Source organism: Diplotaxodon limnothrissa, linkage group LG17 (genome assembly GCF_057381915.1).
Source record: "Diplotaxodon limnothrissa isolate DT_005_m linkage group LG17, D_limnothrissa_male_GT1.1, whole genome shotgun sequence".
NCBI lineage: Eukaryota > Metazoa > Chordata > Actinopteri > Cichliformes > Cichlidae > Diplotaxodon > Diplotaxodon limnothrissa.
The window spans coordinates 11,553,286-11,571,741 of NC_140612.1; positions in this window are offsets into that span (position 1 = coordinate 11,553,286).

Here is an 18,456-nt window from a genome sequence, read left to right on the forward strand (position 1 = left end):
TGAATACCATAGCGAAAATGAAGACTTATTAAATTAGGCAACATCTTATACTGTCCAACTTTGATAGGCCCATGTGAACTGTAGCCTCAACTTCCTGTTTTTAGCTAACAAGAGTGACACCTGGTGTGGTCTTCTGCTCCTGTAACCCACCTGCTTCAAGGTTTAATGTTCTGTGCATTTGGAGATGGTCCGAATGTGGAATGGTTGTTGATGGCAGGCTGGCTGATCTGAGCATTTCGCAGTCACTTAAATGCCCTTTCCTCCCATTCTGATACTCGGTTTAACCAATATACTTAAGTGCATTGAGTCAGCCAGGAACTGACTGATTAAATAATTGCATTAATGAGCAACTGGATAGGTGTAGCTAATGAAGTGGCCAGCAAATATATACTTTAATTGTTATATGAATCTATATAACATATAAAATAAATATAAAAGTAGTCTAAATCATTGTAATTCAATAGTAATTGAGTATATGGGCATTACATAAAAATGCATGTGCATGTACTTTGAATTTGTACCCAGGTCCTGCAGGACTGAAAACCTGATGTGCAGTCAAAGTGAATTTCCCTAGTTTTTCCACTACTGTATAATTTCCCTGTGGCTGCTCATATCAAATTCAAACCCCAGTGCTAATGGCAGTGTAACCTTGTACTGTCCAGGTTTCACTTGCACACCAATCCTCTTTTCTCTGCTATAACTGGCAGCTCTCCCTCCTCTATGGTGGTCTGGACTTCACTCAGCCCGGGCTTCAAATCTATTCTACTTGGCTCTCCAATGGTGTGGTGACCTTCCCGATCCAGGACTGCAAAGTCACTTACTGTCTCCCACAATACCAACAAAATGAGGCTTTTTTTGTGAAAATCACTCAATCTTGCTAGCTGTCAGGATTATTGGCTGCCAGTTATCAGATTGACAGAATGTAATAAGACGGTGACAACAAATAGTAGTGCCAAAAGATAGTGGGGCCTACCTTATTGCGTTATTCTTTATCATCAAATATTACAGAATAGCTGTGTCGGTAATGAGTTGTGTGCTGTGTGCAGTGTATTGATATCAGCTCACATCATTTCAGGGTAATGAAGATGAAAATTTGCCAACAGCCTCCTCTTGATAACATGTTGCAATGCAGACTGTGTGGTGTGACTGAGCTGTAAGCATGCACAAAATACTCCCAACAGCTCTATCTGATGTATGTAAAGCAGTTAAAGTCAGTTTTTAACGTTTCTGTGTGACACAGAGTGTAGTTTTGGATAATATTGCTGAATTCATCTCATATTCCAGTATTATCACTATAAAGATAATAACCTTGTGTTTAGGCAGATAGAGAGAATTCCCTAAATGCTAAATACACGCTGAATGTAACCTTTGAAACAAGCTAGTCTGTCTTATTTAATTTGGGGTTAAAATAATTCATTTTTCCATCTCTCCAACTCGGGGCCTAGAAGACCTGGGTCCATGTTTTATTCACATTGCAAAACAGAAAACAGATCAAATATTTAAAATGAAAAATTTTATGTTGTCATGAAAAATATTACCTCATTTTGATTTTGATATAAGTGAAGTGTCTCAAAAAGTTGTTGGTAATAAAAAGAGAAACAGCTGGCAGAACGCTTCACAGTGATAGCAGGTCAGTAACACTAGTATAAAAACAACATCCTAGAGAGGCAGTTTCCCAGATGTGAAGATGAAAAAATTTAAATAATCTGGAGAAATCTCTGTGCGTGCATGTCTTTGATCTTCAGGCCTTAAGAGATTGTGTCATCATTGTGACTGAGTATTTCATTTTAAGTCTCCTTTCCTTTGCTTTCCTTGTTTGAGTCTGGCAACTTCAACATTATTACTGGTGGAGGCCCCCTTTTGAGACAGGTTGCAGTCATCTTTGGCATGTGTGCTGCCACTAAAGGAGACAGTTTATGTGCAAAAGGCAGAGAGTCACTGTTATGCAGAGAGGTGTGGCGTGGAAACAGCAGACATCACTCATAATCCTTCCACAGAGCCAAAAGAAGAACAAAGATTAGTTTTTACAAATAATATCAATCACATGTCATATATACACATACTCAATTTTGCACTGCACTGCTTTCTAAAGTGTATTTAAGTCTGGCTTTGTCACCACCATCAGGAATAAAAGGCACACCACTTTGCTTTCATTGGCTGAGAGTTTTTAGAGACTTTGATGTGCAGCCGAACAGTCTGTTCAACCTCTAAAGAGTCTTTATTCAGTACATCCTTCACTGGCTATCCATCCACTGTAACATTTTATGAAGTGCAACTGCAGCTGTCGCAGCTACACTAAAGGCACAACTTTCAGAAGTAATGCAGGAATTCAAGGTTGGCTGCTTCCTGGTCTGGGCGATATTACCCTCTGGAGGGAGGGGGCATCAATCACGCTCGTCTGGTGGAACAACAGCACGTATGTGTGTCTGCAGCCTGGGAGTCTGTTTATTTCTTAAATTTTATTTTTTCCTTCTTTTTATTTATTTATATTTGCCTTCTTTTGTTTCCCTCCCCTAAACATCCTCCACTGACTTTCATTAAGAGCTCTGTAGGGTTCTTGAAAGTACTATATCACACAAAAGTGAAACAAACAAAGTATTTTCAGACATAATGCATAATAAATTCCAAACATTCCCTTGAAGACTTTATGCGTGCATTTTTTTAAATATATTTGTACTTTTATTTAGTAATTTTTCATCAGGAGACTGCAGGAAGTTGACTCATTTTCTCTGGAATCTCTGTTGAATAGAAAATGTGGGGAGCAAAAAAGAAAAAGGCAAGAGCATTTCAGCAGATGATGAATAAGTGATCGCTGAACCGCAGGCATCAAGAAGAGTATTAATGTGATTTTAACCTCTGCTCTGATGCTTCACTCCCTTCTCTTTCCAAGAAACAAACATTTAAAAGTACTATGTTGTCAATTTTGACAGTTTATTCCCAATTTGGCTATTTCCTTTAACCGCTCGATGACCTCCTTTGCCGTGTACCACCAGTACTTGCGAACATAATTAATCTTCATTTCAGTTAAACTGTATTTATATCGAGCCATTTCACAACAGTGGTTTCCTCAAGATGCTTTATACTTTAAGAGCCTACAATAATACAAAGAATATCCCAACAATCAGACGACCCCCTATGATCAAGCACTTGGCGACAGACGGGAGGAAAACCTCCCTTTTAACAGGAAGAAATGAGGGAAAAAATTCAGGATTACCTCATCCAGAGCTAATTAATGCTTTATCAAAAAGGAAAATTTAAGCCTAATAAAAGTAGAAAGGGTGTCTGTCAGCTGAATCCAAACTGGGAGCTGATTCGACAGATGAGGGGCCTGAAAGCTTTTTAATATCCTATAAACCACAAGTAAGCCAACCCTGTGAAAGCAAAGTGCTCTATTAGGGTGATATGGTACTTTGAGGTCTTTAAGATAAGATAGAGCCTGATTATTCAAGACCTTGTAAATGAAGAGAATGATTTTAAATTCAATTCTGAATTTAGCTAGTAAAGAGAAACCAGTATAGGAGAAATATGCTCTCGCTTTCTAGTCCTAGTCTGTACTCTCGCAGCAGCATTCTGGATAAACCGAAAGCTTTTCATGGAGTTTGTAGGATAGTGTTAGGGTTTGTACCTTTGAAACTCGGCGTTGAGTGTCCCAAAGCCTCCTGAATATGATGCAGTTTGTCTCTGCCAGCCTCATCATCCTGTCTTCATTGTGCGCTGCTTCTCATTACCGTTGCCCAGATATCTCTCCAGCACAAGGTCAGCCCCGGTGCATATGATGTACAACAACAGTTCACCGTTCCCTGCTGGAAAGATAATAAAGTTTGGAGAAAGGGAGCTCCATCCCTCTTGGTTTATTATTCAAATTACCTGGTCTTACTATAAATATACCCAGAATCAGTCATCGCTGGAAGTTGAAAGGAGAAAAAGCAGGAGAACTCAAGAACAGAGTAACATGTGTGTGGGTAGAGATAAAAAAAAAGGTGTGAAATGTGTTCGGAAAGAAGAAGTTAAAAGAGAATGAAAGGATGACGAAAAAAGAAAAAAGATTCAGTCTCCCCCCAAACTAGATCAGTTCTTCTCATATAGATTATCCTCTGATCATTTTCTCTGGCCACACAGGAGCTGTGCACGATTAGTGAGGAACCTTTGGGGAGAAACCTCCAAACAAAGCTCGGCGGTAAACAAAGGCAAAAAATGTTGTTATTCCTCCTGATGATGGGCTCCTCTGCTGCGGTGCCGCCAGAATTTAAGAAAAACTTCAATAAACGGCCGTCATGCAAAGCGGTGCCTTTAACTAGATGGAAACAAAACAAGCCTGACAGCGCTGCGTGTGTGTGGTTTTTATTTCTTTCCTTTCCTTTCCTTTGAATTTGGTCATTATTCTGCACAGAGCTGAAAGGAAGCCAAGTGTGGCAGGTGAGAGCATCTTGACTAGACAGCTGTCAAAGCCACTCGGAACGGGAGGGCATCGCGGAGAGCCGCATCACCGGTGGAGGCCTCGTCACCCTGACTGCTGAGAGGCAGATACAGTGTGTGCAGCACACTGTACACAGGAGTTGTTACGACACACACGCACGCACACACACAAGCACACTCAGACACACACACGCACACATACACCTGCATGGGTGGTTTTATTGCCATGGCAACCAGTGATTGATCCCCTGAGTTATGCTGTGAGAGAGGGAATATTAATGACGGAGAGCAAGCAGCGCTTGGTGGAGGATGGAGAGAGATGGCGCGGTGGGTGAGAAAGCTGCTAATATACACACACAGAGTCTCAGACTAATATACAGAAGGATCAGAGAAAAAAGCAGAATCATTTTTGTTTGGCCGACTCACACTGCAGCCCTTCATCCCCCATGCCTGCTTTTACTTCTCATTGCGCTGATGACTGTAAGCTGCTGATTCTGGCTCATGCTAAAGGGTTGCCTTTGTCACAAGGCTTCATTTTGCCATTGATGTTTAATTGTTAAAGGGGAACTTTTTTATAGTAAAGCTTTAGATCGCTCATGGAGAGCAATACTCTAGCCCAGGGATGTCAAACTCATTTTACATCGTAGGCCACATACTGCTCACTTTGATCTTAAGGGGGCCGGACCAGTGAAAATTCCCCTTTTCTGTCAGTGAGCTGAAGTGTAACTACACACTTAAACATCTTAATGTAAGGGGAAAAGGTGTCTCAGTTTTTCCATATGATACAGAAATGCTGCTGCAGTATATGAAAGAAATCTGTCGGCATGACTGTTCTGGGCTTAAATTGTAAGAAAAGTTGCCAGAAACAAAGTTTCTGTTAATTCATATAAAATGACATTTTATTAGTTAATAAATTGTTTATCTATTATTTAATTACTTTGGTGTAAAAAAAAAAAAAAGCTCTCAATAATATGAAAGACAAATATTTATTTATTTTTTAAAGTGCATTATGAAGAATACCTTACTCTAGGAAAGGTTATTGGCAATGGCACACAGCAGCTGGTCTTGTTTTGTTTCTTTGCACATATTTCTGAAAATTGAATGGCACATGAATAAACCGTGTTCCTGTCTACCATCTGCCTTCACGTTTGCTTCTTTAAACTGGCATCAGCCAGAGCTCACTTCACTGACTTCAGCAGATTCAAAATGCTGCCGTCTGGATTCTAAGTGGCACCAAGGAGTATGAACATGTCACTCCAGCGCTGGTAAGTTTATACTGCCTGCCTGTTGCATTACGTATAGATTTCAGAATCGTGAGAATTATTTTAAACCATTGAAAGGCCTAGCTCTGAAGTACATTAAGGACATTAACCCCTTATGTGACTGGGCTTTTACTCAGACTGGTGAATGGGGTCTCTGCTGGTTATTCTGAGGTCTTAGCTAGAAAACAAAGTTGGTTATGTGTTGGCCTTCAGAGCTCCTACTCTAAATTGTGGAACAGTCTGCCCACTTAGATCAGAACTGGAGCTTCTTCAGTGTCTTTTAAATCTCTTCTAAAATATTAGTTTTTGTAAATGAATATTGGATGAAACAAATGGTTACATAATTTCCTCTAAGATTAATAGACTATTAAGATTCTGAAATCTTCTCATGTCTTTTATTTTATGCCTTGTTTTTTTAAATAATATTTTTAGATGTCTCTTTTCAGTATATATTGTTACGTCCCCTGGCTAGTCTAGAAGGTTTGAAGGGACAAACATAAAGGTAAATAGTAAAGGAGGAGCCCAGATGGTAATTTTAAAAGGTTTATTTAATGCTAGTGTTGAAATTCTGGTTCAGACTGAGGGTTAACTTCAGGGAGAGCCAAGGCCAACAATAACAAACAAAACATCCCTGATGTGAAAATAAAAGAAACTTACCTAACTCCAAAGAAAACAAAATACACAACCTATAACCATAACCTACCTAACAACACATAAAAAGGAGAAAACAGGGTGTCAAAAAAAAGGCAGCTCTCCTCTACAGGCAGTCTGAACATGAAAACACAAGTCACAAAGGCACGCAAGCCTGCACAGGTATGGCAATCAAAGTGGCCAGAGGGCCCAGAAACACAGCTCCACAGGCCTTAAGTAGCTGATTGACAATTAGCTGGATTCTGTGAGTAGGATCCAATCAGGATAGAGGAGGTGGAGCCTAGACAAAACATAAGGAGTTAGTTGAGAGAAGAAAACCAACATCCTCCTGGGAGATGTAACAATATTTAAATAATACATTTTCAATTTCTTTCTGTGAAGCACTTACTGTTGCTAACAGAAGCGCCGCAACAATAATAATCTCCACTGCTTCACAGCCATTGTGTGAGGAATCTGAACTGAGGAAAGAGGGCTAGGCTAAAAGTGATGCCAGTCAGCCCCGCCATTAAACCTACTCTCCAAGGGTCACTTAACAAGAGTTTCAGCCATTATTATGTGTACCTTAAACACAGACTGCATAGGAGAAAATTACAGTATGAGAACAGTTCCTGTTTTTACTCTTGCAACTTGAGGGCACACCGAGCGCTGTCTTGCAAAGAAAGGAAGGGTCATGCTAACTTTACTACACATCTCTGTAACACAATGTGTAGAAATCTGTGATTTTTCCAAAAACAGATTTTCTTCATGTTTGTTTACAGAGCACCAAATCACAACAGCAATCAGCTACATAATTGATAGTCCCATATAGGCTGTTGTGTAGTGATCACAATGCAGGGACTCCAGCAACACTTAACACTTGCATTGTTTGTTTGTTTTTCATCCTCTTCACGCACCTTGGAAGCAGGTGAAGTTGTGACAGAAATTTTTTGTTGTGTAGGGATGTCATTATGAAATCCACAATGCACAACACAAAGCTCAGAGCAAGGCATACTCCATCTTTGGTTCAAGCAAACTGCTTAAGCTGGGCATGCACTGTGCGATTTTTGGCCCATTTTGAGATGATTTTTCACTCGTGCGACCATTTTGGGGAACGGCCCGAGTTTCACCTTAATCGTGTCTCCTGCATCGTGTAGGTCATGGGGTAATGAAAAGCGATTGACACCACACGACCAGCTCCCAATCAGCAATCGTATGGTCGCAAGAAAATGAAACCTGTCTGTTCTGGTCGCTCCTCGGGAGGGTATCGCACTGTTTAAGCAGTGCCACAAGCTGATTTAACGCGATCTCTCACAATGCGCATGTGCAAACACAGAAATGGAAGTGAAAAAGACAGAGTAGCACGGCAGTGCAGCGTGTGATCTGGACACAAGCGATGGAGGCCCAACATGTAGAACTTTGGCAAACTCATCCGAGCCTTTTCGATGGCCTCACAAAATTATCAACATTATCAACCGCAACAACCATGAATAGAGTTGGACGGACATTCCTGCTCAATTGCAGCTGCCTGGACGTTTCTGAACACAGAATGCCAAGTTTCTCCTTGGTGAGCATTCTCAAATTCTCAGATTACCGACTCCCCACTTCCGGGTTCTTACAGTTCCGGAAACAAGAACACCACGTGTTGTGCATGGACGCACAGTGTGAGCACTCAGGTCACATCAGAGCATAGTGTGAGAACATGCAACGTGAGCTACGAACTTCTAACCCCTGCAATTCAGTCGTACAGTTTAAGCAGGAGCTGAATGTGCTCATGTAAAGTTTAGTGTGGAGCTCATTGTTGAGGTAGGGATTAAAGAATTGCTTCAGATTCTTCTATGGGAGGCAGAGAATCCAGCATTTCTGGTACATAATCCATAGCTTCTCATAGCTTCTAAAGACAGAATAGCATCTGCAACTATTTTTGCAACTCTGTCGTAACACAGAATAAAATTTATGGAGTTCCCCTCATGCATAAAAATGCAATCAAACAGATGGATCACAGACTCAAAGGAACAGTATCAAAGGTGTAGCCCTCTGGCCCTAGACAGTCATTACTGTAATGATGGTTATTGCACCAGCTGTGGCTGGCTGGGTGAAACTCATTACTACTTTTCTTACTATTTTATTTAGCTGTACTTCATTGTAATATTGATCAGTATGCCTTAAACTCTAATTGGATGGTGAAGTTCCATTGACTGTGTGCATACTTTAGATATCAGAACAATTTTTCCTGAAGAATTAATCTTTTCCAGCCTGTTTCCAGCACATTGTGCAACACAATATGTGATTTGGGGTTTTAACAGTAATGAGGTGTCTGCAGCTGACTATTATTTTCCCCTACCATTGATTACCGAATTCAGCAGCCATCTACTTGCTTTAACACTAATGAGAACTACATGAGTTATCAGTTCCTAAGCTCACTTATTAATGTGACATACAGTGAATTTTAAAGAACAAAATGGCGACCAGAATTTCACTTTCCATCCATTATTTACAGTGCACCCCTTTTACTCAGCCTCTGTGGGGGCTGCTCCCCAAGCAAACAGACACACAAATATAAGACATTTTTAGTCATCAATTAACCTTTATTCGAACTGTGGGAGGAACTGCAGGGGGAACCAAATCTGGTTCCCCCTGCAGTTCATTTGTAAAAGTCATGTTTCAAACATGATTAAAAAAAGTTCAGTCAGGGCCACTGACATTTCCATCTCAAATAATTTATATTTGGACCTTTCCACCCATTCCATGTCCACACATACAAAGCTGGGTATGGAAAGAGCAGCAGCAATACACCAGTAGATAACAGAGAAGGCAGTAGCAACAACAGACACAACATTAAGTTCACATATAACATAAATGGAGTTGGTGGGTTGCAAAGTGGCTTGCAGATGTACAACAGTACTTTAACACATAATAGAGAAAGTATCACTGACTTCACTATCATATCAGTGATATGATAGTGAAGTCACATAGTACACAAAGTACACAAAGTACACATAGTACACAAAAGCATGCAGTTTCGATATGGTGATAGGTACCACCTGAAAATTAATCAATCAGAGAGATGGCAAAAACTTTAAGAGCGGCCAAATAACGAATCTGGGGCATTCATAAAAAGAAGGAACGCATGGGCCTGCTCAGCAACACCAAAAGTAAAGATCAAAGAAGACAACAAAACTGGAAAAACCACATCCCAACAACTAGTCAAGTCAAGAACTTTCTCCAGGAGTTAGGAGTCTTATTGACAAAGTCTATGAATAAAAGACACCTTCATGAATGTAAATACAGAGTGATTGTGCACTACTAATGTCAGGGTTCCTGGGTCGTTGACCTAGTGATTTCAGTTTGTTCATGTTCAGTTTGGTTCGCCACATTAATGTTCTTACTTCCTGTCTTTTCCCGTGTCAGCTTGTCTCCCGTGTCATTAGTCAGATTATGTTCAGCCCTGTACTCACCTGTTTCCAATCATTGTCATCATTCAACCTGTGTATTTAAGTTCCTCGGTTTCACCAGTTCTCTGTCGTGTCATTGATGTTGATGTTCATGTGATGTTCTGTTGTCGTTTCCGCCTGCGTTCAGCCAGCCAGCCATTCAGCCTTCCAGTCAGTTGTCCAGCCAGCCAGCCATTTTCTCCCTTTGTTCTGTTCATCCACTCCTCATAATAAATCTGCACCTACCTGCGAGTCCTGCGTTTGGGTTCCTTCTTCCTCGCCTCCACACGACGCCTGACAGAATGACACGACCCGTGCCACGAAGACACGATTGGAACCCAGCAGACTCGGACCTCTACGAGCGGCAGGAGGCAGCGCTTTCCCGTTGGGCAAAGGAGCTCAGGGGAAAACAGCGGCTCTTCGCGGAGCGAGAGCACGTCTTCGAGGGCACTCGCTTGGCTCTGGGCGGGCCTCGGAGACGCCGCGTTCCCCCACCTGCTGCCTCACCTGTACCGGAGCATTTGCCGTGGAGAGTGGACGTTCCACGCCGCGCTTCGGCCACTCCCTCTCTCGCCACTCCGCTCCTCGCTCCCACACCCGCCGCCTCATCCGCCGGACCTCCACCATCGCCGCGGCACAACGGCTACGCCTCCCACCTCAGCTCGACGGAGGCTACCGCGCCAGAGGCTCAGCTGTTTATCCCGGCCGCTTCCTCTTCCCGGAGAAAGCGGCGCACACGCCGCCATAAAATGGACTATTTTCAGCAATTCCCGGTGGTGAGTTCCAGCGACTGTTTTCCACCCTCGTTTGACTCTCCACTTCAACCCAATAATAAACCCGTCTTTGATTCATGGGACGTTTCCCTCCTAGAGGAGGAAGTGGACTGGGAAGAGTTTTTCTGCTCTGCTCCTCCAAAGACTGTAGATAGTGGTGGCAGGAAAACCCGAACATTCTCCCATACACCTGCCAGTAACACACACACCGTCACTATTTCCACACCCATTATTGAGCCATTGCCCACCAGCATGGGGGCCCAGTCTATGCCCACACCAGTGCCAGCTCCCAGGAGGAGGGCAGCTGCGACCCAGTCTACCTCCACACCCGCTCCTGTTTCTCGGGTGGGGGTGACTGGTGTCCAGCCACCTTCTGTGCCTGTCCCAGCGCCCAGGCTGAGGGCAGCCAGAACCCAGCCTGACCTCCCTGGAGGCTTGGAAGAGCTAACCGGTCCACCTACTACTTCACCCTTTCATCCACCTCCTGATCCAGCTTTTCACGCCCTCGCAGTATCACTGGTTAGACTAGCTGAACTGTCCCCTGCCCAGGCACCAGCCTTACGAGCCCAAGCCGTAATTTTATCTCCGTCACTAGCTCACTCTTTAGCTCAGCCATTAGCCTCACCGGCCTCTGTTTATCCGTCAGTCTCCTTAGTCCAATCAGTTCCCTCACCTGCTGTCCAGTCTCCTGCTGCCCTCCAGTCAGTTCAGCCACCTGTAGCTCAGTCTCCACCTGTCCTCCAGCCATCTGTAGCTCAGTCTCCACCTGTCCTCCAGCCACCTGTAGCCCAGTCTCCACCTGTCCCCCAGTCACCTGTAGCCCAGTCTCCACCTGTCCCCCAGTCACCTGTAGCCCAGTCTCCACCTGTCCCCCAGTCACCTGTAGTCCAGCCTCCACCTGTCCTCCACTCTTCTGTAGTCCAGTCTGCCGCCCAGTGCCCTGTAGTCCAGTCGCCTCCTGTTCCCCAGTCACCTGTCCACCATCCCGTCCAGTCCCCGGACCTGCAGCCACAGCACCCAGAGCCAGCTGTGAGCCTTCCTGCTTCTCAGCCAGGGGTTTCCGCACCCGCTGGCCCGGCCGCTCCTCAGCCAGGGGTTTCCGCACCCGCTGGCCCGGCCGCTCCTCAGCCAGGGGTTTCCGCACCCGCTGGCCCGGCCGCTCCTCAGCCAGGGGTTTCCGCACCCGCTGGCCCGGCCGCTCCTCAGCCAGGGGCCTCCGCGCCTACTGGCCCTGCCTGTCTCCGGCCAGAGGCCTCCGCGCCTGCATCGCCTGGTCAGGCCTCTGCCTCAGCTGCACCCACGCCCGGCCCGGCCTCTGCCTCAGCTGCACCCACGCCCGGCCCGGCCTCTGCCTCAGCTGCACCCACGCCCGGCCCGGCCTCTGCCTCAGCTGCACCCACGCCCGGCCCGGCCTCAGAGCCTTCGTCCGCTGCAGCCTCAGAGCCTTCGTCCGCTGCAGCCTCAGAGCCTTCGTCCGCTGCAGCCTCAGAGCCTTCGTCCGCTGCAGCCTCAGAGCCTTCGTCCGCTGCAGCCTCAGAGCCTTCGTCCGCTGCAGCCTCAGAGCCTTCGTCCGCTGCAGCCTCAGAGCCTTCGTCCGCTGCAGCCTCAGAGCCTTCGTCCGCTGCAGCCTCAGAGCCTTCGTCCGCTGCAGCCTCAGAGCCTTCGTCCGCTGCAGCCTCAGAGCCTTCGTCCGCTGCAGCCTCAGAGCCTTCGTCCGCTGCAGCCTCAGAGCCTTCGTCCGCTGCAGCCTCAGAGCCTTCGTCCGCTGCAGCCTCAGAGCCTTCAGCCTCAGTGCCTTCAGCCTCAGTGCCTTCAGCCTCAGTGCCTTCAGCCTCAGTGCCTTCAGCCTCAGTGCCTTCAGCCTCAGTGCCTTCAGCCTCGCCTGGCCCAGCCTCGTTTGGGTCTGGAGCTGAACGGCCATTTTCTAGACCGCTGGCTGGGCCACTGGCCGGGCGCCATCGCCGTCGTGGGCGGCCCACAGACCCTCTTCGCCTGAGTGGCCGCCGTCGCCTTCCGCACGGCCGGCCCCCGGACCCTCTTCGCCTGAGTGGCCGCCGTCGCCTTCCGCACGGCCGGCCCCCGGACCGCCTTCGCCTGAGTGGCCGCCGTCGCCTTCCGCACGGCCGGCCCCCCGACCGCCTTCGCCTGAGTGGCCGCCGTCGCCTTCCGCACGGCCGGCCCCCGGACCGCCTTCGCCTGAGTGGCCGCCGTCGCCTTCCGCACGGCCGGCCCCCGGACCGCCTTCGCCTGAGTGGCCGCCGTCGCCTGCCGCACGGCCGGCCCCCCGACCGCCTTCGCCTGAGTGGCCGCCGTCGCCTTCCGCACGGCCGGCCCCCGGACCGCCTTCGCCTGAGTGGCCGCCGTCGCCTTCCGCACGGCCGGCCCCCCGAACTGTGCCCACGTCGCCGCCGTTGCCGTCCGCACGGTCGGCCCCCTGAACTGTCTCGTCTCGGCCACGGGCCGCGTGGACGCCCACCTGAACTGTCTCGTCTCGGCCACGGGCCGCGTGGACGCCCACCTGAACTGTCTCGTCTCGGCCACGGGCCGCGGGGGCGCCCACCTGAACTGTCTTGGTGTGGACTCCGTCCCTCCGTCCTGGGCCCCCTCCGCCCACCCTGTTCTGGTTTTTTTTTCTTTCTCTTTTGGCCGTCGGGTGCCGGCCTTTGAAGGGGGGGGTACTGTCAGGGTTCCTGGGTCGTTGACCTAGTGATTTCAGTTTGTTCATGTTCAGTTTGGTTCGCCACATTAATGTTCTTACTTCCTGTCTTTTCCCGTGTCAGCTTGTCTCCCGTGTCATTAGTCAGATTATGTTCAGCCCTGTACTCACCTGTTTCCAATCATTGTCATCATTCAACCTGTGTATTTAAGTTCCTCGGTTTCACCAGTTCTCTGTCGTGTCATTGATGTTGATGTTCATGTGATGTTCTGTTGTCGTTTCCGCCTGCGTTCAGCCAGCCAGCCATTCAGCCTTCCAGTCAGTTGTCCAGCCAGCCAGCCATTTTCTCCCTTTGTTCTGTTCATCCACTCCTCATAATAAATCTGCACCTACCTGCGAGTCCTGCGTTTGGGTTCCTTCTTCCTCGCCTCCACACGACGCCTGACAACTAATTACACACAAGAATAAAAAGGACTGCACAGTTCTGGGGGGAAAAACAGAGGACACCAAGATGAACTCGTACCAGAATCATGGCAAGAGAAAAGTATGGAGAAGGAAAGGCTAATGAAACAGCTAATGAGCTGAAGCAAACAATAATACTTTTTGAAAAAGTTTCTCTTGATGGTCCAATTGAATGGTTGACTGATTATTTCAACAGAAAAATGCTAGCTCACCCAGAGTCGTATTCTGTGACAGACTCTGCGTGCCCTCACAGCCCTGCAACAACAGATATGTCCCTCCTGAGAAGTTAAAAAAAATCACACACACACTTTAATGCAGTATGGATACTGTGACTGAAATAGCAGGAGAGAACAACAAAAAAACATAGCCTGCAGATAAGAGACGTATCAGCCACAGAGAAGAAAGCGATAGTGGATTTGTTTTTCCTGTAGGGACCAGGAGAGAGGACAGAACATCTCAATATCAAGGAATGCAAAATCTGTCACACATCAGTTTGTGTAGCGATATCCAATCACTCTGATGATGTAGACAGTCAGCTTCATATGAAAAATAACACTGAGGCAACATCAAAGAATTTTCCTGTCAAGTCACGCTTTTTCTTTTGAGAAGGAATAAATAATGTGTAGAATCAGAACTGAACCCTTTATTATCTACTACCTGAATTCTCGCACTTTAATTATTGTTTTTTCCCCCTTTCTAACCAGTTAAGCTGGCTGCTGCAGTCAGTACGTTTTCAGCTTTCTTATGTCGGGGACAATGAGTCTCAGCATGTAAGAAGCCTTGCTGTCTCCGACTTCAAGCCAGCCTTTGGGTTTTGGCTCTGTGAGCAACCCCCTCCCACGGAGAGCCAAAACCCAAAGACTGGCTGTAGCCCCGCAACCCGCTTATTTTTCTTCTGCCGATGCGCCTTCCCACGAAGAAGATTATTGCGTTTCTGATAAAGTGTTTTAGTTGCCGCGAGGTCAACGCTATTCCTGCTCCAGATAAAGCAACACATAGAAACCTGGAGCTCCGCTTGGGGGCTCTGAAACCAGCTGATAATACTGCACTGGGTGTGGAAGGGGAGGGTGTGTGTGTTTGTGTGGGTGTGTGTGGTGGTGGGGGGTCCTGAAAAAAAGATAAGAGTGAAAGGAGAAAGAAGGCAAGGCAAGGCAAGGCAAGGCAAGTTTATTTGTATAGCACAATTCAACAACAAGGTGATTCAAAGTGCTTTACAGAGACATTAGAAACAAGAACAAATAAAAAGCATGATTTAAAATTGAATAAAACAAGCAAATAAACTAACTAACTAATTAACAAACACACAAACAAACAAACAACAGTATATAAAATCAAAACAGATAAAATCAGAACAGTAGATAAAATCAGAACAGTAGAAGGGAAAAAGAAGAGGAAGAAGAAGAAGATGGGAAAGGTTGGTGGGAGATGGATCGCCAGCTTCCATAGCCAACAGGATGTCATCTGTGAATGCTGCAGGCCACCCACACAGGAACAGCAGCAGCGACAGGCCGTTTACTTATCTACCTTGGCCTACTGAGCCTCGGGGGTCGGGGATTATTAGAGATAAATGCTGCATTTTCCCCTCTGATGTGCGGTAACGCTGCACACTCTGATGCTTTATTAGTAATCATCCCTTTTATGCTTGCTTGCTTCGTACAAAGTCTGCTCTTAAACAGGTGATATTAAACCAAAGGAGACTGTTCTTGGCCAAGCACGCTGCACCAGCAGCAGGCAAATTCAATAACAGCGCGAGAGGTGGTTGGCTATCTCTTCTGCAAATAAAGTTTTTCACCTCTCTTGATTAGACTGTTGGAAAGGTAAATATTCAGCTCGAGTTTCGGTGCCTGTCAGACAACAAAGCAACTCTGCCCTCCGCAGGATGACATCGAAACTGCGTGAAACACCTCGTCTGGCACTGATGAGGCAAAATGGTCACACCTTGTGAAATGAAATGTCAGCTCTATCCTGTTTTCCCCCCTGAAGTGAACTTAAAAGAACAAATTAATCTGTCAAGCATTCATCAAGAGTATTTGCATTTTTATTATTCATTTATATCTTTTAATAATCTGTATCATCAGTCAAGAGATTTAAAAAAAAGAAAAATATATATTATTCTTATAAATTTATGGCTTTGAAATAAAGACCATTAGTGCAATGGTGCAAATTTTGGTATACCCGAATGTCTCCCGAATCCAAACTGGAAGCTGGTTCCACAGAAGAGGGGCCTGAAAACTGAAGGCTCTCCCTCCCATTCTACTTTTAAATACTCTAGGAAAAACAACTAAGCCTGCAGTGCGAGAGCGAAGTGCTCTAATAGGGTGATATGCTACTACAAAGTCATTAAGATAAAATAGGGCCTGATTATTTAAGACCTTGTATGTGAGGAGCAGGAATTTGAACTAAATTCTGGATTTAACAGGAAGCCAATGAAGGGAAGCCAATATAGGAAAAAAAAATGCTCTCTCTTTCAGTATCAATCAGATCCTACTGCGCTTGTGTCAATCCGATACCAATACCAGTGTTGGTGTTGAAACTATCGATATTTGGATCCATCTGTACAGCTCATGAGAGTTCCACTTTCGACATTCCGCTCTGCCCTGGCTTTAAACTCAAACATAAAGGTAACAAAATGACGAAGAGCATCAACATCTCGTGCTCTTAACTGATGCGTGAAGGCGTTGCTGTATCACCATGGAGCTGCCGTGACTGTCTGGTAAAAGTGTTTAATCAATTCAGAGAAAATAACACACTACAGCAAGGTGCTGCTGACCTTATTTGTGGGGGACAAGAGCACTTCACAGTGTGGTGCGATACAGATCAGGGGAAGCAGGGTTCAGTAAGTGTTTCAGCATCTTCCAAGGGGATCGTTTTATTTGCCATCTTGTATCAAGAGCTCCAGGATTACTGTGCTCAAGGAGCTGTGAAATCTCTTCCGACACCTCAAGCCACTGAAACAACTGGTGTCCGCCTCCCCTATCACAGAAACACACACTGGTCAGCATCTAACCTGAATAACAAGGAACAAAAAATATAAATAAATAACCCATACACACACACACACACACACACGCACACACACACACACACACACACACACGCACACACACACGCGCACACACACACACACACACACACACACACACAGTCAAAAGAATTGGGACCTGTCCTTTTTAGACTTTTAAACACTAACCTGACATGCCACCAATCCAATTTGTGTCAACTGCGGTCCCTCCACCGAGCCCCCCTCGACAACAACAACAAAGACAGCAATTGGTGCTGACAGCAGTCAGGAGAATACTTACTTGACACATTGTCGTAACCTTCCCTAAAACAAATGTCACCGTCGATGGCGGGGCTCATCTCGGCTGACACAAGCCATGTCCGGTCTTTCAGCAGAGGCATTTAAAAAGCAAAGATGACACACAAGCAGGAAGCAGGGCAGCAGAATTCATTTAAAGCCTGCAAATAGAATTGTGAAATTGTGTTTCTGATTTCCTTCAGCATGATCTTTCATGCCGTGATTTCCTTTTTTTACTTTTTTTTTTTTGGGGGGGGGGGGGAGTGTGCGCTCCTGCTGAAACATGTTTGTCCAAGATAAGGCCTAACAAGAAAAAAGGCATATATTTGGGAGAGACTTTTGATAATGTATAATTGGGAAAATGATATATTTGGACAAACCTTTGAAAATGTTTCTCATAAATAAAGGAAAACATTATGCTATTAAGTGCAGCATCAGTGAGAGGCCAAAAATAAAATAAATATATTTTCAACTGTATGCAATGGACATTGATGTGCTTTAACTGGAAAATAATATAGTACAGTCTGACATACAATGCTGCACAAAACTCCTGAGCCATGCTTCATTTCTTTAAAATTATATTTAAAAATTTACTAGAGAGTCTGGATTCGTAGAAGAAAAACAAAAAGTAGTCTTTAGCAATAGTTCTCCAGGTTTTTCTGAACATCTTTCAAAGTGTTCTCTCATTTTCAGTCCAGTCCTTGAACCTGAGTATTTTCAGATCAGTGTTTTTTGGATGTCATGTCATTTAACACTAACCTATAAATCATTCAAGCATAAAAAAGACATAATTCGAGGTATGAACCAGTATTGTCCATCCATCCATCTTTTTCCGCTTATCTTCCAGATAAGCCTGATCACAGGGGCAACAGCCTAAGCAGGGAAGCCCAGACTGTCTCTCCCCATCCACCTCCTCCAACTTGTCCAGTGGAACACCAAGGCATTCCCAGGGCAGCCGAAAGATATAATCTCTCCAGCGTGTCCTGGGTCTGCCCTGGGGCCTCCTCCCGGTGGGACATGCCCGGAAAGCCTCACCCAGGAGGCGCCCAGGAGGCATCCTTGTCAGATGTCCGAACCACCTCAACCGGCTCCTTTCGATGTGGAGGAGCAGCAGCTCTACTCTGAGCCCCTCCCGAATGGGCAAACTTCTCACCCTATCTCTAAGGGAGAGGCCAGCCACCCTTCAGAGGAAGCCCATTTCCGCTGCTTGTATTCACAATCTCGTTCTTTTGCTCACTACCCTCAGCTTGTGGCCATAGGTGAGGGTAAGGACGTAGATCGACCAATAAATTGAGAGCTTTACTTTTACACTCAGCTCTCTTTCACCGCAACAGACTGGTCAGTGCAGCCGCAGCATGAATCCGTCTGTCGATCTCCTGCTCTCACATCACTCATGAACAAGACCATGAAATCTTCCACTGGGGGCAGGAACTCGTCCCTGGCCCGGAGTGGGCACTCCACCCTTTTCCGGCTGAGAACCATGGCCTCAGATTTGGAGGCGCTGATTCTAGCTTTTGTTTTTGGCTCA